Consider the following 18157-nt stretch of genomic DNA (forward strand, 5'->3'; position numbering starts at 1 on the left):
GAGTTCTTTTTTTTTCTTTTTATTTCTTTTTCTGGAGTGGTGCAAATATTCTAAAATGATCATGTGTATTCATGGTGATGAATACATAACTATGTGATGATATTGTGAGCCACTGATTATACCCCATGTGTGTCAATTTGAAAGGATTTTGTACCCTAGAAAAGTCATGTTTTAATCCTAATCCATCAGGTGGAGGAAGACTTTTCATTTAACCCCTATTCAATATTATAGGTTGAATGTTTGATTAGATTATTGCCACAGAGGTGTGACTTGGCCCAATTGTGGGGATTAACCTTTGATTAGAGGGAGATGTGACTCCACCCATTCCAGGTGGGTCTTGATTAGTTTATTGGAGTTCTTTAAAAGAGGAAGCATTTTGGAGAAAGCTTCAGATTGTTGAGAGAGCCACAAGAACCATAAGACTTTAGGAGATGAAGAAGGAAAATGCCCTTGGGGGAGCTTCATGAAACAGGAACCCTGGAGAGAAAACTAACAGACATCGCCACGTCTGCCACCTGCCTATCTAGTTGAGAGAGAAACCCTGAACTTCATCGGCCTTCTTAAACCAAGATATCTTTCCCTGGATGCCTTAGATTGGACATTTCCATAGCCTTGCTTTAATTTGGACATTTTTATAGTCTTACAATTGTAAACTAGCAATTTAATAAATTCCCCATTTTAAAAGCAGCTCTGTTTCTGGTATATTGCATTCCAGCAGCTAGCAAACTAGAATACCATGTTAGACTGTATGTGTGTAAATATGTGCCAATAAAAATATTTTTAAAGAAACAGGAAAAGAATGGGTGTTAAAGTCTGTCAAATGCTTTTTCTACATAAGATGATATGATCATATTATTTTTCTCCATTAGCTGTTTACATTGATTGATTTTCAACTATTGAAGCAGCTTTGCCCATCTGGCACAAATCCTACATTGTCATGATATACAATTCTTTTTATACATTGTTGGATAAGATTTGCAAATATTTTGTAGAGGATTATTACATCTATTTTCATGAGGCCTATTGGCCTGGAATTAAATTTACAGTATTTTTAAACTAAACTTCAAAACATTTCTTCCAAGTACATCATAAATTATTCAATAATAACTCTATGCAAAGTTTATGCTATGATCTTTCAGCAGAGGCTCAGTGGACATGGTAAGAATGGAAGTCAGGGTAGTCTGATTAGTATTACCTAAGAAATTGTCAAAAACATACATTTATTCTTTAAATTAGCATTACAATGAAAAACAAAATTGATACTAAAATAAAGTTCCTTATATAGAATCCTTTTTAATTTCATTTTAATCCTTGAAACAAATAAAAAGTTCATGAGTTATACTCCAAAAGGAACAAAGACAATTTTTAAGTCTTCTTCTCTTTATTTTTTTTAATTAAAAAAATATATATATATTTACATCTTTGAAAACTTCTTGTAGGGGAGAATGCTAACTCAGGACAGAGTTTAAAACATGCATCCCCTTGGAGACAGTATTTGGATCATGCTGGAGAGTAAGGAAGGAGGAATTTGCATTCTCATCTTTTCTTCATCTACAGATATCACATTTATTAGTATCTCTAAAAAGTCAAAAGTCATTTATATATAAGCAGGAAAAAAAAGTTACAAGTTGCTTTAATCTTCTCAGTAAATTTCAAAGAAATGGTTACTCCAAGTTGAGTTTGGAGAATTTTGCTGAAATATAGCCAGAACATATTCACATGTAGAAGACAAGATTGATGCTTCCTGCAGAAGGGAACGTAAAGTCAAAGCTGCCCAACTAACCTCTCTGAGCAAAGTTTATAACTAGCAACTCCTGGTTAAACAGTCTAGTGAAAAAGATCAATGCTGATATTCCTAAATCTTAAGAATGGATGCCGTCAGCTTTGGCTTTTACTGCAAGACTTTTCATGATGGCAGAAGGATATCCAGCCATCAAACAGAATCCCCAAATTTCAATTTAAGAAGAGACTTGATTTTAGTCAAAAATCTTGATGGCACAAATAGATGTACTTTGCAAGATTTATTTATACTTGATTTATCCAAAGTACAGTCTAAATCTTTTTTATCAAGTTTTTTACAAAATAAGTTAACGGTGCCAAAATTTGATGTGATTTATTGCAGTCCATAAACTGATGGGCCCTCATTAATTTTCCTAGCAAACAATATTTGAGAAATGATCTCTACTTTATGTAAATTTCATCACATTTTGAATACTCATATTTTTTAAAGGAAGAGTCTAGTAAAAACTAAAAGCATTGGCTGGAAAATTAGTCATTTCCTGGCAATTCTTATTATTGTCACAGTTAACAGTAATTGAAATCCACGAGGTCTTTATGATTTATACTGCCATTTTAAGACTTGGAATGGACATGGAAGGAAATGTTTTGAGGAAAGCTAGTTTCATGGTAATGTATTTCCCTTTCCAGAAGAGAAAAGAATTTAAAAATCGGATACATTTGATGTCTTTTGACCTTCATTTTAGTTCCCTTTAGTACAATCCAGCTAAAAGCATTAGCAAACAAATGTCACATACTTATAAGACTTTTAGTTGTCTTTGTCTGTGTGGAAGATCTAGATGCTGAGAAATTAAGAATCATGGAAACAAATTCAGCAATAGTGTTTCTGATGTCTCTTTTCTGTGTTTACGACTTATTCATCCTTATTGCATCTCCAAATAATAACTTGTTCTAGTCGATGAAGTGCTCAGAAGACTCCATATATTTTTGTCCATCCATTAAAAATCAAATAAAGCTCAATGTTGTGATTATGTGTTTGATAAGGAATAAATCCTTAAAACTTACATCATATCAATTTCTTTCTACAAAACACCTTCTTGGAAAGATTGGAAATTTTTATTGTCTTTGTATCTAATGAAATGGAAATGTGCAGTTTGAAAGAAGCCATTGGTGTCAAAACTAAAGGAAACTTTTCTAATGAAAATAGCTAAGAAGTTCAAAAGCTCATGTATACTGTTCAATATTTTATAATTATTGATATTCTCAGAGGTTTTTTTTACCTTGAACTCAAAGGAATGCTTTAGCCGTTTAAAAATTGTGCCACTTCATTGTTGCCACAGCAAATGAATTTTACAAGTCTGATGGAGAGAAACGGACTTCACATTTCCCCAAGCCATTTTATTAGACAGGTTTTTCAAGTAAAAGATGCATGAGGCCCTTGATTTCCAACCAACGTTACAACAATACTGCTCCCATGCTATATAAGCCACTTGCAACTCACTGCACAGATATATAAAAATTAGAAGAGTAGTATTCCCAAAATGCTTTTTCCAATAATGTCAATACTTTTTCCCTCTTCTACACTGCCTTTTGCCTATTTCTTTTAACCTCATGGTTTCCTTTTCATGCATGCAAAAAGACTGAATACCAAGAGTAGAGCTGACACCAAGTCTCACATGACTGTCATAACACCTGAGAATAACCTACTATTAAAAAGAACTGGCTGCACTCCAAAATATATTTTTAAAGATGTATTGCCTGACACTTCAGATATGTTCAATCCTACAATGATTCTGCCTGCAATTTGTTCATTTTCTACCCCCCGCCCCACCCCCGCCCCGTACTGTTTTCTCTCCCTTTTCAACATTTCACTCTGGTTTCCTTTTAGCATTTTTTTTTTCTTGAGTTCTCACCTCTCCCCTCTTTCCGTTCTCAGTTTTTGTTTTATGGTTTGTTTTTCAAGCTTGCTGTGCTGGGATTCTACCCAGTCACACTTTTGGCTGCACGTACATGCAATACAACAAACTAAACCTGACAAAAGCCTGTGAATTGTGCATTGTGGCACCTTTTCAGTACAGACCAAGTGATTAGGGAACTAGGGAATAGAAGATTTGGTGTGATATCATAGGGGGGTCAGTGATTTTGCGTTTTCAAATTTAGCACATCTCTAATACCTACTTGAGGCAAATTTTGTAAGCTTAAAATGAAATCTCAGAATCTTCTGTGATCAGGGAAGCTAGAAACAAGGAAGAAATTGTTTTGTTCATATGTAAGGCTTTAACGACAATAATATAATGATATACACACACATATACCACATATACAATGGTGGGTGGTAAATTAAAAGGAATTGTATTTGTGAAAAATGGTATGTAAAATATAAGGCATATAAGTCTAGTCAGCCAAATTGGCCAGAACAGAGAAGAAAATATCTACCTAAATTCATAAGTCCTAGAAAAGGTGGTAGAATTCAGACTTGAATTATGATAAAGAATTTGCATGGGAATTTCAACCATATATACATCAATAGTAAGTTACAGTTTTATTTTTGAGCTAGTCAAAACAGCAGAAACCTTCTTTTTGTCTTTCTGCAGCTAGAACCTTTTGGATATTAAAATAAATCTGGATGCCAAGTGTACCAAAACGAGATGAAAACACTGACTAATGCATAGATGTGACTTTTCTGCTGTCTTGACCTTCTGAAATTGTCATCTCTTCAGAAAGCATACTACTTGGAAATTTCCATATCTCGTTGATCTATTCTACTATCCTTCTTTATATTTCCATCAGTGAAGGAGATAGGAAAATGGGTGAGCAGAACAAGGACCAGAAAATATATTAATGAATAAAACCTGAATAGCCCTCCTTTGTAAGGAATATATAACAGCTCACAGGACAATGACACTCTCAGTCAATCTTAACTTTCCTTTTTAATTTGAGTTTTTCCACTGATGGTTCCATTGGCATTCTCTCTATAATTACCTTTTTTCTCAGCAGTTTCACAGCTGGGTTTCTGAAGCAGCATATTAGGAGTTATTTTTCAAGACTACATTAAATATGCCAAAGTTATCCTTTGACGAAGCAAACCTAATTAACACTACAATATCAAACCAATATTCTTATTAACACGGCATTTATTATTCCTGAAAAAAGTCAACATGTCCTGACCAAAGTGTAAATATCCACCATGAGCATCTGCACTGGAAAACCTACTACTTGTGTCTAACAGGAATATCTGAGTCAGTATAGAAATACATTAGCTATTGTCTCTGAATTCGCTGAAATAGTGAGCTCTTTGCGACAACCTTGACTACTGAGATTTTGGACATTTTGAACTGAACTATTCTCAGTATAGAGAAGCCTGGCACTACCTGGACTGTTCACTATTTACAGGCTGACACTTGTGCCATGGGAACTCACTCATGTGACCCGTTTCCACGGCAACCCATGAATTACCAATCCCTAAATCAGCTGTAAGGGAAAGGAAAAATAAATTTTAAAAAAAGACCCTCGCCCTAGTTCTAGACAGAGTTGTCCTGGGCATTTTTGAAGTCTTTTTTATTTGGTTTCAAAACCAGCTCTGCTGGACGGGACACAGTGAGATCATGCTTTATCCTGTAGTTTGGCAATTAAAATTAAGCCATCTTTGCATAAGACTTGAAGAAGAAAGCAAGCATCTTAATATGTCATATGCCAAATAAGGGTCTGTTCAAGAGCAGGCCACCCCATCCTGCAGTTATCTTTTTTAAATCTCTTTTCATAAGCTGCAACTGCTTTAATGGAGGCAGAAGCATAAAAATTCTGACTTTTTAGTAAATAGCTGATATGAATATAAAACAGCATTTGAATATTCAGGTAGAGTCTAAGATTCACACCTATAATTATCTTTAATTTAAATGTGGATAAACAAATACATTCCTCTGCTGGATTGTCTCTTGGCAGCAACCAGATGTTGAAACCAAATCAATTTAGATGACCTTGGGTGAGCACCCACCTGTACCACATTCATTGTCACATTTACTCTTCACACCTGTCCTTGGGAGGGAGTGGAATTTCATTCCCATTTTGAAGAAACTGAGGCTCACAGGTGTTGAGTTAACTTGCTAAGATCATCCACTAATAAGTAACTGAATCAGAATTCAAAGTAGAAGAATCAGCTTGATTCTTAATTTATATAATGGGACTTCTTTTATGACACAACACACTTTTTAATAAGGGACAATATGAGCAGATTAATGCATTAAGCATTAATGGTTTAGCTCATTTAAAAAAAAAAAAGGAAGGAAATAAATGTAGTCACTTGTCACTGTGCTTTTAGCAACAGTTGAGCTTCTGTGCGCGTAGCTCAAGGACACCATAGGAAGTGAAAGAGCGACCCTTCCTGATTTACACTTGATTTGCTGTAGAACAACAGATTACAGTGTATCTTCTGTTTCAGATAAAGTCAGAACGTGTGAGGCAGTGTTGTTGTAACCTCCAGCAATGCTAGCACTTTAGCCTCAAATTCGTACAGATTTTGAATTTATCACCAAGGCTGAAAAGCATGGCTACGACAGTCATTATGTCATTCTGGGTTTCTGTTTGGATCCTATGTTGACATCAACCCTAAATAAACCTGAGAGCAGTACTTTCACAGATGTATTTGAGCTGGTCTCTGTGTTCGTATTTCATCCAAATGATGAAGAACTAAAAATGTACAGAAAATTATGTTGGCCTTAGCTTTTGTCCTTTTCAGGGTGCTCTCCTAAATTTAATTGTATTTTAGGTTAATTCTTTGTAGATGTTCAGTTACCAGAGAATGATTTCATTTCATTTCATTCCTGCCCTATGATTGACTTAAGCCAGGCAGGATTGACTTGAGCCACCTCTTTAACTAATGCTAATGACTGTACATCATTAGTGCTAGCTGAAGAGGTCCTGAAAGCCCACTCCTCTTCTCCTTCTATAACATGGACTTTCCTTTCCTATTACTTAAAATGTTTCTTTGGATTTCTAATGCAGACACACAAGATTCAAATTCTCATTGCACACAAACCCCCTCAAAAGCAAATGGCCCCCTACCATCCCTCCTTCTATGAATCAGAACACAGGCTTTAAAATCTTTTGGACCCGAATTCAAATTCTGTCTCTGCCACTTTCTGCCTGTGTGAACTTGGGCACGTTTTGTTTCTGCTTTCTGTTTTAAACTTATCTGAACTTCAACTCCTTTTACGCAAAATGTGGGCAAAAATATTGACTCAGAATTTTAGTGAGGAGAAAATACAAGAAAACACAAAAATTGCTGAGAACAATGCCTGGTCATTTCTCCACCCGCATGCTACCCACCTCTGGTTCTTCCCCAGACTCCCCTCTACTTACTCTGTTCCCCAATCACAATGAACAATTTACCTTTCCTCAAATAATACATGCTTTCCCTCATCTTTACCAGGACGCATGTCAGTACACAGCCTTTACTCCCTGCTCTTACTGACTGTACCACATTAACTTTTTTCTTCTTCCTTGATCTCTCTTTCCATGAGCTCAGAATCCTTATTCTGAAATTCTAAGTATTTCTGTTGTAGCACTTAAGATATTGTAATGACATGCTAGCCTCTATGCCTTCCCTGTTAACTGAGCTCCTCACAGGCAAGGTGGCATCTAATCTGTGTATCCCTAGTAGCTAATGTTCGACATTTGTAATGAGAGAACCCTGGACACTATATTCCATTTCTTTTCTAATATGAATTCCTAGTCACAGTTATTTTAATTTCTGATCTTTTGCCCTGGAACTGGTGCTTCTGTAAGCACTAGTCAAACATGTCTGTCCAATTAAATAAAACGTGAACAACAGGACTTGGTGTTGTTGGGTGTGGGAGGTTGATACGGAGGAAGGAGGGGTCCTGAGAGCATGGGAACGCTCTCTTCACTTACCATCCACATTTCACTTTCACTTTTGGAGACCTGACAAATACGCAGTAGTAAACACGTGCCGAGCTGGCTCTAAAGAAGACACACTTCTTTTTCCCCTTTTAACTTTTTAAAACTCTCACTCTTTAAGGTGAGAATGCAATTGAGAGATGTGGTTTTGCGTTACAATTATGAGATATCTGGACACACTTTTAAAAACCTTGGTGAAAATCAACACCAAAAAAGGTAGCCATTTTGCCTGGGATAAAAAAATCAATCCTCCTTCTTAAAGACCAAGATGAGGAGTCCAGGGTTGAGATGAGAATGGGCCATGGAGGGAAAGCCACGTGTTCCCATGGCAAAGTCCCTCCGAGTCTGCCGACCCAGGCGCACGCTCAGGTTGACCGACTTCATCTCTCCCAGTGGCAGCGCAAAGCCTGCGATGACTGATGGCTTCCCCAATATCCGTCTTTTTTATTTAAAGGAGTTAGTAGGATACCTCGAGACGGATGCTGAAGTGGGTATCATCTGTCATGTTGGCCTGATAGAAAGTTCATGGTTTCTTCAGAAGTCAAGGGAATTGAAAAATCAGAAAAACTATTCTCAAAAACCAGATTAAAAGTATTTGCTGATTCCTTGAAATTTTATAAGAGATTAGAGTAGCTAAGGTGGGAAAATGTATGAGCTTCTGTCTATACTATAAGATTTATGTGGACATTTGAATGTGTAAATGTGCTCAAAGTTACTTCTATCTGACCACCAGTGGTATATTCGTAAGTTGTTTTTATGAGACATGAAACAGTAATACATGTATTCTTCTTGAAATTGTCACACACAAAAATAAGCTTTAACTTCTTTGTCTCTCATTTCTCTAATCCACCCTTTACAACATCACCAGCTAAAACTTCATCAAATAAAGGTCTAGTAATCACAACCCTTGGTCAAAAACTTAGTCTACAGAATTTAGGACCACCTTGAAAACCATTTATAAACCTCCCAATCCAGTTTTTTCGATTTTTTCTCACTTCTCCAACATGCAACCTACATTTCAGACAATGTTTACTTTGAACTATGGCCCTGTGCTGTGGAGAATACAGTTCCCATAATAAGCACAGCTGCCAATTTTCTTTTCTATCCATTGATGTCCTTTTATTTCTTGCAATTTTATTTATTAAAAACAACTTTAATCATACAACTATAAAGTGGATTCATTTCTCATAGTATTTCAAATAATGTAGATGACAGTAAATTTCCCCCGGACTTCTATCTAATGCCTTTTCCCTTCCCAAAGGCGCAACCATTGTTAGCATGCCTTTTTATATGCATTTACATATACACATATAAAATAAACAAATGCACATATATAGAGAAACATATGGCTTTGTTTTGCATACTTACACATTTACTTTACATATGAAGGATCATTCTTTAAGTACTGCTTTAACTTTTTTGTTATCCATTTTCTTGATGATCTTTTCATGTCAGTAATAAAAATCTGTAATAAAATATTCCAAGTATAGATATGTCATGTTTAATTTAACCATCCATCCACTAATGGATACATGAATTCCCTGCATTTTTTTTTCACTTGAAAAATGCTACAAAAACTTTTTGAACATGATTGCACACTATTTTTTCTAGGAGAAATCCCTAGGAGTGAAATGAAAGGGTTGGCCAAATCGTCCCCTAAAGGACTATAAGAATTTACATGCTCACCAAAATGCTTGAGACTGCCTGTCGCCCTAATACTAACACTGGATTTGTCAGTCTTTTTACTTTTTCCCAATTTGTTGAGGAAAATTTGCTATCTCATTGTTTTAATGTGTATCCTCAAGTTATTACTGAGTTTTTAAAAGAAGTGTAAGGTTTTTGGACTTTTGTCCTTTCCCGTCTTTGAATTACCTACTCATAACTTTGCTCACTTTTTACTGAGCTATTTGTATTTTTATTGGATGGATTTATTCATATATTCTGAATATTAACCCAGAGTAATATTATATTATATTCATATATTCTGAATATTAGCCCAGAGAAGGGCAGAGGGTTTTATCTGTTTTGTTCACTGACAGAGTCCTAAAGCCTAGAACAGTACCTAGCACATAATGTATGCTCAAGAAATGTTTACTCAAAGAATAAATAAGTGAATAAATGAAGAAAAAGGTTACATTTCTCAAGTGTACTGCTTTTGTTGACCTTATAGTATCTAATTTAAATAAATGTTTTAAACTTTTGATCACATGTTAACAATCTTTTCCACTAGCTATACTAAATGTTGTGTCTCATAATCTTTCCAAACCAAAGTCTATAAACAGATTCTCCTTTATTTCCCTCTAGTTGGATGCTACTTTTTTCCTATTTTAATCATTTTTACTCAATTTAATCCATTATCTTTGCTTCTGATACCTATATTCTGAACTGCAATTTTATCAGTATATATTTATATTCATTAAGAAGTTGATTCATACATAATATCATTGGATGGATTTTTATTGAAAAAATACATTCCAACCAAATGGAAGTACTTTTTTCTGCTGAAGAAGTTACGAGGTGACTACCTTTTATTTCAAGTTACTGCCTTCCCAAAGCACATTCAAACATGGGATGGTACACAAAGTGTTATGTTTTTGTAACAGTGTCCTTTGATGTTCTCAGCAATTCAAGAAAGGGGCTCTCGGCAATTTGTTTTGGAAGGCAGCACACAATTTCTGGTTGTAGTCAATTTATTATTTAAAATTAAATTACACAGAACATTGGACCATAGATAAAATATTCTAAATAAATAGAGAATGTCAACACCACCATTTCTTTGTATGCATGGTAAACAGAACTCACAGAAGCAAAACCCTGGGATATGATGTCAACAAAAGGCTTCAGAAACTTAACAAAAGTATACATTTGGAAAATAAAAAAATTAAAATGTACACATCAAAGTTACCTTGGGAGCTCAGACAGGAAAGTCTCCTGTGAATGTTCCTTATCACAGCAATATTCCGTGGAAAGGATGGATGGTTGTATCTGTCTTTTGTACCACATCCCTGCTCCTGAGTAGTAGCATTGTCAACATATGATATGAAAGTCATCAATACACGTTGACAACATTTGCACTCCAGGTGGTAAGAAACCCTAAGGGCTGAGGAACAAAAAGCAAAGAATTCAGGGAAAAATATCTCAGGCTGAGATGTGAGTTATAGCTCACCTCAGAAGGGAGTTGCAAATATAAGCAGTGATCTAAATAAGAGGGATGAGAGAAATGATCTCATCGGGAACAGAAGCAAAAGTTTATTTATTTCATTCAATTCATTCAGCTCATTTAAATAAAAGCAAAGTGTTATATGACTTATTCATGAACTTCACATACAAAAAATGGTTGTTGCTGATTATATTACCCATGCAGAATCACCCACAGAAAAGGTCAGCACATGACAAAGAACTTTTCCCTGGTGGCACAATTATATATTTAGCGCTATTCTTCTATGGGTTAATATTATTAATTAAATATAGCCTGCTTGATTCTGAACTATCATTGTGGAGAATTTGGTGGGTAAAGTGATTCCACAGAGGAGTAACTAAGATGCAGGATGCAAAATGACTTCTCCAAGAAGATAGTGTACCGATAAATAGTACTTGTATCAGTCCAGGGTTCTCCAGAGAAACAGAACCAATAGTGTGAGTGTGTGCATGTGTGTGTGAGAGAGACAGAGAGAGAAAGAGAAAGACAGCAAGACTGATTTTAAAGAACTGGCTCACACTGTGGCAGGGGATGCCAAGTCCAAAATGTATGGTTAGGGACTCATACAAGAGTTGATGTTGCAATCTGAAGGAAGAATTTCTTCCTCTCCAGGTAACCTCAGTGTCTGATCTTAAGTCTTCACCTGATTGGATGAGATGAACCTCATTTTCTAAGGTAATCACCTTATTTAAAGTCTATTGATTTTAGATGTTAACCACATGTACAAAATACCTAGAAGACTGTTTGATTGTATCACTGGATATTATAGCCTCGTCAAGTTGACACATCATACTAACCATCCGAGTATGTAAGTCTTCTTATTTGATAAAAAAAAAAAAAAAAGACCCTCCCCTAGTTCTTGGCAGAGTTGTTGGCGGGCATCTTTGAAACCTCTTTTGTTTGGTGCCACAGCCAGCCCTGTCAAAGGTGAGATCATGCTTCATCTGCCTAGTGACAATCACTGATGATCAGAATCACAGAGATGAATTAAAACAACTTAATTATTAAGAAGAGAATGAAGCAGAGAAAGGACAGCTTGCGCGCTGGATCAAATGAGCCTGTGTTGTTTTAGCAAGTTAACTAAGTTCCCTTAGACCAAACTGTCTCATTTGTAAAACAGTGATGGTAACTAACTTGTACAATTATTGGCATAAAATGCAAATATACATAATAACAGATAACATTTATTTGTATAATACCAGGAATATGTATTACTATGTGGATAGGCATTCTACATTTATCAGTTCACTTAATCTTTTCAGAAACCCTCTGAGAGAGGTACTCTTTCTATCCCCTGTTCACAGATGACAAAACCATGGCGCAGAGAGATTAAACAGCACACCCAGCGGCACAGGATTAGAGAGAGGTGTGCATTCAGGTTCTAGAGTGCCTACGGCAAAGCTTCTTTGAATAATATCATCAGCTCCTGATTAAATCAGTAAGTCCAAAAAGAACTCCATTCTCTACACACTGCTTTGTTCAGATGATTCCCCTACTGGAAATTCCTTCGTCTCTTCCCCCCTTCATATCCAACTGCAGTCATGGCTTTCTTTCACAGTCTATCTCAGACCCACCTCAATACCTCCACCTTACTCCATAAGCATATACTGGTAATTTTTATATCACTTACCACACTAACCTGTAGCTCATATATTCAGGCATATGTCTACTCCTGCAATTAGCTTGACAGATCTGAAATTGGATATTATAATAGTGTTTGTTTCTCTTTTAGTCTTTAAAGCTTCTATAGCATCTGGCACAATGCATTGTCTCAAATACATTCTTGGTAACTTCACTTTTAAGATTAGCAGAATAAAATTAGAGATTTTATCAGAATAAAAGATTTTACTTAAAAAAAAAAATCACAGTATCTCCTGCTAGCCTCCTGTGATGTTTATGCTTTCTCAGACTACGCCAGATTTTTCAAGCAGATACAACTGAGAGAATGGTCCTGCAGCATTACTTTTTACTGTGATTTTGGTATAGGTATCGTTCCTCATTAACAGAGTACTCCATTGGATTTTATTGCTCATGTGAATGCATTAATTGAAAAGAGGACCTCCAAAAGGAGTGATTGAATCATGTTGGGGTTCAATCATGCACAAATAAGTAACTACTTAACTGCAAAAACATCTACTTAGTCTCCTAGTACATAGGAGCCTTTCTAGTGTGCACAATAAACTAAAAGCAGCTGAGCAAAAAATAAAATAAAATAAAACATTCTTTATCCAAGAAGCAGCAGTGCCACCTGCAGGACAACCCCAAGGGAAAAAATTGTTTTTATCTTTTATTTGGGTATCTCTCTTTGACCCATCACAAGGCTTTGTCAAGGTTTTAGACAATTAAAAATACTATGTAGTGGTTTCCATCTACATTCATTGGTGAATGAAACAGGTACTGTTAAAATATAAATCAATAATACAGCTAACTAAAGAAATTTGAGTGTTTGAAACATCACCTGAATATGGTTTAAGAAACAAACAAATCCTGAAAATTAGCTTGGAAGCCCTTTCCTGTGCCAACGTGAAGAGTACTCATGACACATTGACCATCCAAACTGAATCTTCTCAGAAGCTATACCAGACTTAAATACTCAAGAAGTAAGGTATTTGAGAATATGTCATTTGTTTTATAATTATTTCCTTTAAATCTTTTTATTGTGTAAGTTTATCCTAATGTAAATTTACCTTTGATTTCTGCTATACACAATAAAGTTTTTTACCCTTCTTTTTGCTTATCTTTTGTCCTTCTTCTTTCTAAGCTTCAGGCTCCAAATCTGAGTACCTAAGTTCTATGTTCTTTACCTCACTTAGAAAAACAAATTCATTAACACTTACTTTGGGGGCAGAACTACTTTTAATCCTCAGGAATTTTTAGCATTTTGCTCTGCCTATAATCCAGTGGAAACACACACTATAAATTTCATAGCTACACTGCAATTCTCTCTCCAATAATGTTAACATTCCCCACCTTGAAAGTAAGGAATTCAGTATCTCAACTGTGCAATCATAATTGTACCTGTTTAAAGGTATTGTGTACCTCAGAAAAGCCATGTTTTAATCCTGAGTCAATCTTGTGGGAGCAGCCGTTTCTTTTAATCCTGATCCAATACTATAGGTTGGAATATTTTGATTAGATTATTTCCATGGAGATGTGATGTGCCCATTTGTGGGTGTGACCTTTGATTAGATGGAGATGTGACTCCACCCATTCCAGGTGGGGCTTGATTAGTTTACTGGAATCCTTTAAAGAAGGAAGCATTTTGGAGAGAGTCAGAAATGACAGATCCAACAGAAACTTCAGAGCAGAGCTGACACAGATACTGACACTTGGACAACAGAGACATGGATGTTTGAAGATGCTTGGAGCCCAGCAGACATCGCCATGAGCTGGTAAGCAAGCCAGAACGTGGACAGAGCCAAGGGAAGCCAAGAGATGAAAGCCAGTCCCAGAGAAGCAAAGTGAGGAGCCTCCACAAGGACAGAGGCTGAAAGCAACAGAGCCCAAGAGCAAGGGATCAGAAGATGCCAGCCATGTGACTTTCCAGCTCACAGAGGTGTTCCAGACCCATCGGTCTTTTTCCAGTGAGGGTAACCTCCAGTTGGTGCCTTAATTAAGACACATTAACTTTCTTAGAGCTGTAAACTTGTAACTTATTAAATTCCCTTTTACAAAAGCCACTCCAGTTCTGGCATATACCATTCCGGCAACTTACAAAATAACTTAATAATTAACAAGGAAAAAATATTAAATTAAGACATGTATTATTACCACATGGGTGTGGTGGCCAGGAAAATCATTTAATTACTTAATATTTTGGTACAGGAATTTGTGGGGTCATAAATCCTCTTTTTCATTCAGTTCCTTAAACAACATTGAGTATGAATCAATATTCTAAAACAGTAATAAGCAAAGAGGCCAAAATCATGGTGTAGAACAAAATCAATAAAATTGAAATGAGAAGAGATATCCTGTGCATATGAGCACTTACATTAGAATAAAAACAATACAATAGAAAGTAAATTCACAGATAAGAAAAATCTATTGGGATAACACCTATTTCTAATGGTAAAATTGTCCTGATCTTCAAAAAGCAAAATTTAGGATACTGAACTGATGATCTATCATGAATAATCAATTCATTTCAATTGTTTAAATAAATTGGGGTTCGTGCTCCCTATAAATGACAATTAATAGTCATCTGCAGCCATATAATCACTCGAATAGAACTTATCTATGAGAAATAAAATCAGACTGTATATTATAACCCAGAAATAAGTATTTTAAATACCCCCCATTACATTCCTTTTATTTTTCAGTTCTCTTGAAATACATTTATTGTGTTCTTAATTTTGTTTTACAATGGATGAATACAATTGTGTGTCTCATTTCAGCAGTGTCCTCAACTTATGATATGCAAAATAAATGATCTCATGTAATGCTCACCATATCCCCAACTGGGTGCAAAGTTAACAAACCTTACCATTTTTCTTTCTTCGTGCTCCCTGCTACTGTTCTTAAAAGAGGCCTCTCAACTGGACTTAATCACGAGTGGCTACTTCTGCACATGAAGGAGAAAGTCATTTTTGAGTGTTATTGGGAAATGATGAAAAGTCCTATGTTTCCAATAGGTTTCGTCCATCAGCTTGTCAGAAAACTTACCTGGAGAGGTGTCCAACAATTTTCATGAGGAAACCATTTTAAAAAGTAACTTACACTTACTCATTTTTATAAAGCTATGTGGCTATACCAGCTCCCCAAATACCAATAAAACTGAATTATAATGAACATTCAGCTTCAATTTATAATACAGGATAGCAAATGTGATCATATAGGTAATTGCCAGCCTATATTTCAGATAAAACAATAAGAAGAGATACTCTACTGAAAAATACAAAGGTTCACTAGTTAAATAGAAGATAAGCAGAGTAGATATGAATTAACGAAGGTAAATACTGTTGTAGAAATTTTCAAGACAAAAGAAGTTTTCTATTTATGATGATATTGTAAGACTTTCCCTGAGACAATTCCAGAATGCAGAGACACCTTACAAAATATGCAGTCATGTGAGGAACACAACTAGCTCTTGTCTGTCATTTATTTCAAACAAAGCATGTGATAGATTTCTATTATTTCTGCATTAATAAGCTTAAGGAGGCAGCTAAAGACTTAAGACCAAAAAAAGAACTGGTCAGTGAAGCAGAAGTGATGAGAATTTTAGCATTCAGGGACCCTGTTGCCCAGGAACTTTCTATAACCAGCAAGGAAAAGATTGAGATAAATGGTTTGAAATAATTGTAGACATTATAAAGATGGGATTTTAAAAGATTGAATTAGCATATGTCCCAGCAAACTCACTTCTAGGTATACACCCAAAAGAATTGAAAGCAGGGACTCAGATATTTGTGTACTGTTGTTCATAATGGCATTATTGGTAACTGCGAAATGATGGAAGCAACCCAAGTGTCCCTCAGCCAATGAATAAATTAATACAATGCGGTATATACATGCAATGGAATATTATCTGCCCTAAGAAGGAAGGACTTCTGAGACATTCAACAATGTGGATCTACCTTACATAAATAATGCTGAGTGAAACGTCAGGCTCAAAAGGATAAATATTATATGATCTCACTGATATGAAATAATCAGAATGAGCAAATTCATGGTCAGACTCTAGAAGACATGCCACCAGGTTTTGATGTGGGTAGGGAATTGTGAGTTCATATTTAAATTGTACAGTTTCTATTTGGATTGATCACAAAGTTTTGGTAATGGATGCTGGTGACGGCAGCCCATCAATTGTAAATGTAATTGACAGCACTGAATTATATATTTGACTATAGTTAAAAGGGGAAGTTTTAGATTAATTTTATTCTTACTAGAATAAAATTAAAAAGAGAAAAAAAAAAACACCAAAGGATTGTACACAGTGAGCCCTAATGTAAAACCACAGACTGCAGTTCATGGTACAATTATAAAAATATTCTTAATAAATTGTAACAAATGTACCACACTAAATGTACCCTACAACTTTTCTAACAAAAAAATGATAATTGTCCCCAACAAGTGAATATGAATAGGAGAGCCACAGATCCCTGTGATATCAATGCTAATAAGAACTCAAATGCATGAAATCTGTAAATTGGCTGTGACTGACATCAGGATTCGGGCCCCAAACCCCACTCACTGTCCCTCCCACCAGCAGCCTGAAGGGGCTCACACATGGAGCGCTCACTGCCTGGAACCACAAGCCTAGGTCCAAACCCAAGTTGCTTACATGTATAAAAGACTTTTCTTACTCTGTTCCTTGCTATCTTTTTCAGCTTTGTCTTCTGTTCCCTGTGCGCACGTGCACATACACACACACACACACACACACGCTGCCATGAGGATTTGTCCCTTTGTGTGGTCTGCACCCTCTCCCTGAAACAGAACTACTTTTCTGAAGAATTTATTCTTCAGACTCCAACTCCAAAGTCAAGTCCTTGATTCACGCTCCCTCGCCCCCTCTCTTGCAGCCACAGTTACTTACCTCGTCTGTACTTCTGTCCTTTGCATGAACTGATTTATTCTATCGAAAGTTGAAGACTTCAAATAAGCTAGCATTCATAGGGGCAGAATTTCCACTCTCCTGAGGTCTTCTGAAGGAAGACCTCTTTGGTGTTTCAATGCAAAGATTTCCTGATCTGGACCAGTGATGTAAAGGAGCTAGGAAAATGCTCTCGAGTTCATGTTTGGTTACAAACCGATGGGAAATGGTTTACGCCTGTCTGGTATTTGATTCACACTTAAGTCACCCTTTGCCTAAGATTTTCCAGTTGCATGTTCAAGCACAGCAGTTCACATGTCTAATTAGGCCCCACTGTAGCGTTCTACTTGGAGATCCATTTTAGGGCTCTTCCTTCCGGGTACGGGCAAAATAGAAAGAATAAGCTCTGTGAAGGCAGCACAGCTGCTGGTTTATATGAACTTATGAGTACAGAGAAATCAATGAAAAGTATATAGCAGAACCTTGTTTTCTCCTATAAATTATAAATCAATTACTAGTCTTTAAATTTATTCTAAATTTCCAAAGACCACAAGCCAGTGTTAACATTTTTTCAGCCTAACCTAGAAACTCAAAGCCATTGTTCTCTTAGTGAACCTACTTTCTAAACAAATTCCCTGTGTCTTTGTAAAATGCATTGATTGGAAAAATTGATCTTTGACAGATCCACAAGAGTGCGTCTCCATCATTGTGGTTTAGTCAAAACAGTCTTTGGAATTGCTCTGCGCCAATTTGAAAGTATTCTGTACCCCAGA

General features: G+C 36.0%; 1 long non-coding RNA gene across 8 annotated transcripts in view; it reads right to left on the reverse strand.

Moving 5' to 3' along the window:
• LOC143654789 (uncharacterized) overlaps positions 1 to 18157 on the reverse strand; it is a 153936-nt gene that overhangs the window by 101276 nt on the left and 34503 nt on the right. For 6 of the 8 annotated variants that reach the window (XR_013161957.1, XR_013161953.1, XR_013161956.1 and 3 more), the window contains 4 exons: positions 15336 to 15413; positions 12483 to 12544; positions 10559 to 10753; positions 9022 to 9118 (listed from right to left, as the gene is read on the reverse strand). This is a non-coding gene — a long non-coding RNA (uncharacterized LOC143654789). Of the gene's footprint in view, positions 1 to 9021; positions 9119 to 10558; positions 10754 to 12482; positions 12545 to 15335; positions 15414 to 17387; positions 17807 to 18157 lie in introns of those variants that run through there. The other 2 variants (XR_013161959.1, XR_013161960.1) reach the window with 2 other exon arrangements.

Source organism: Tamandua tetradactyla, chromosome 14 (assembly GCF_023851605.1).
Source record: "Tamandua tetradactyla isolate mTamTet1 chromosome 14, mTamTet1.pri, whole genome shotgun sequence".
Classification (NCBI taxonomy): Eukaryota; Metazoa; Chordata; class Mammalia; order Pilosa; family Myrmecophagidae; genus Tamandua; species Tamandua tetradactyla.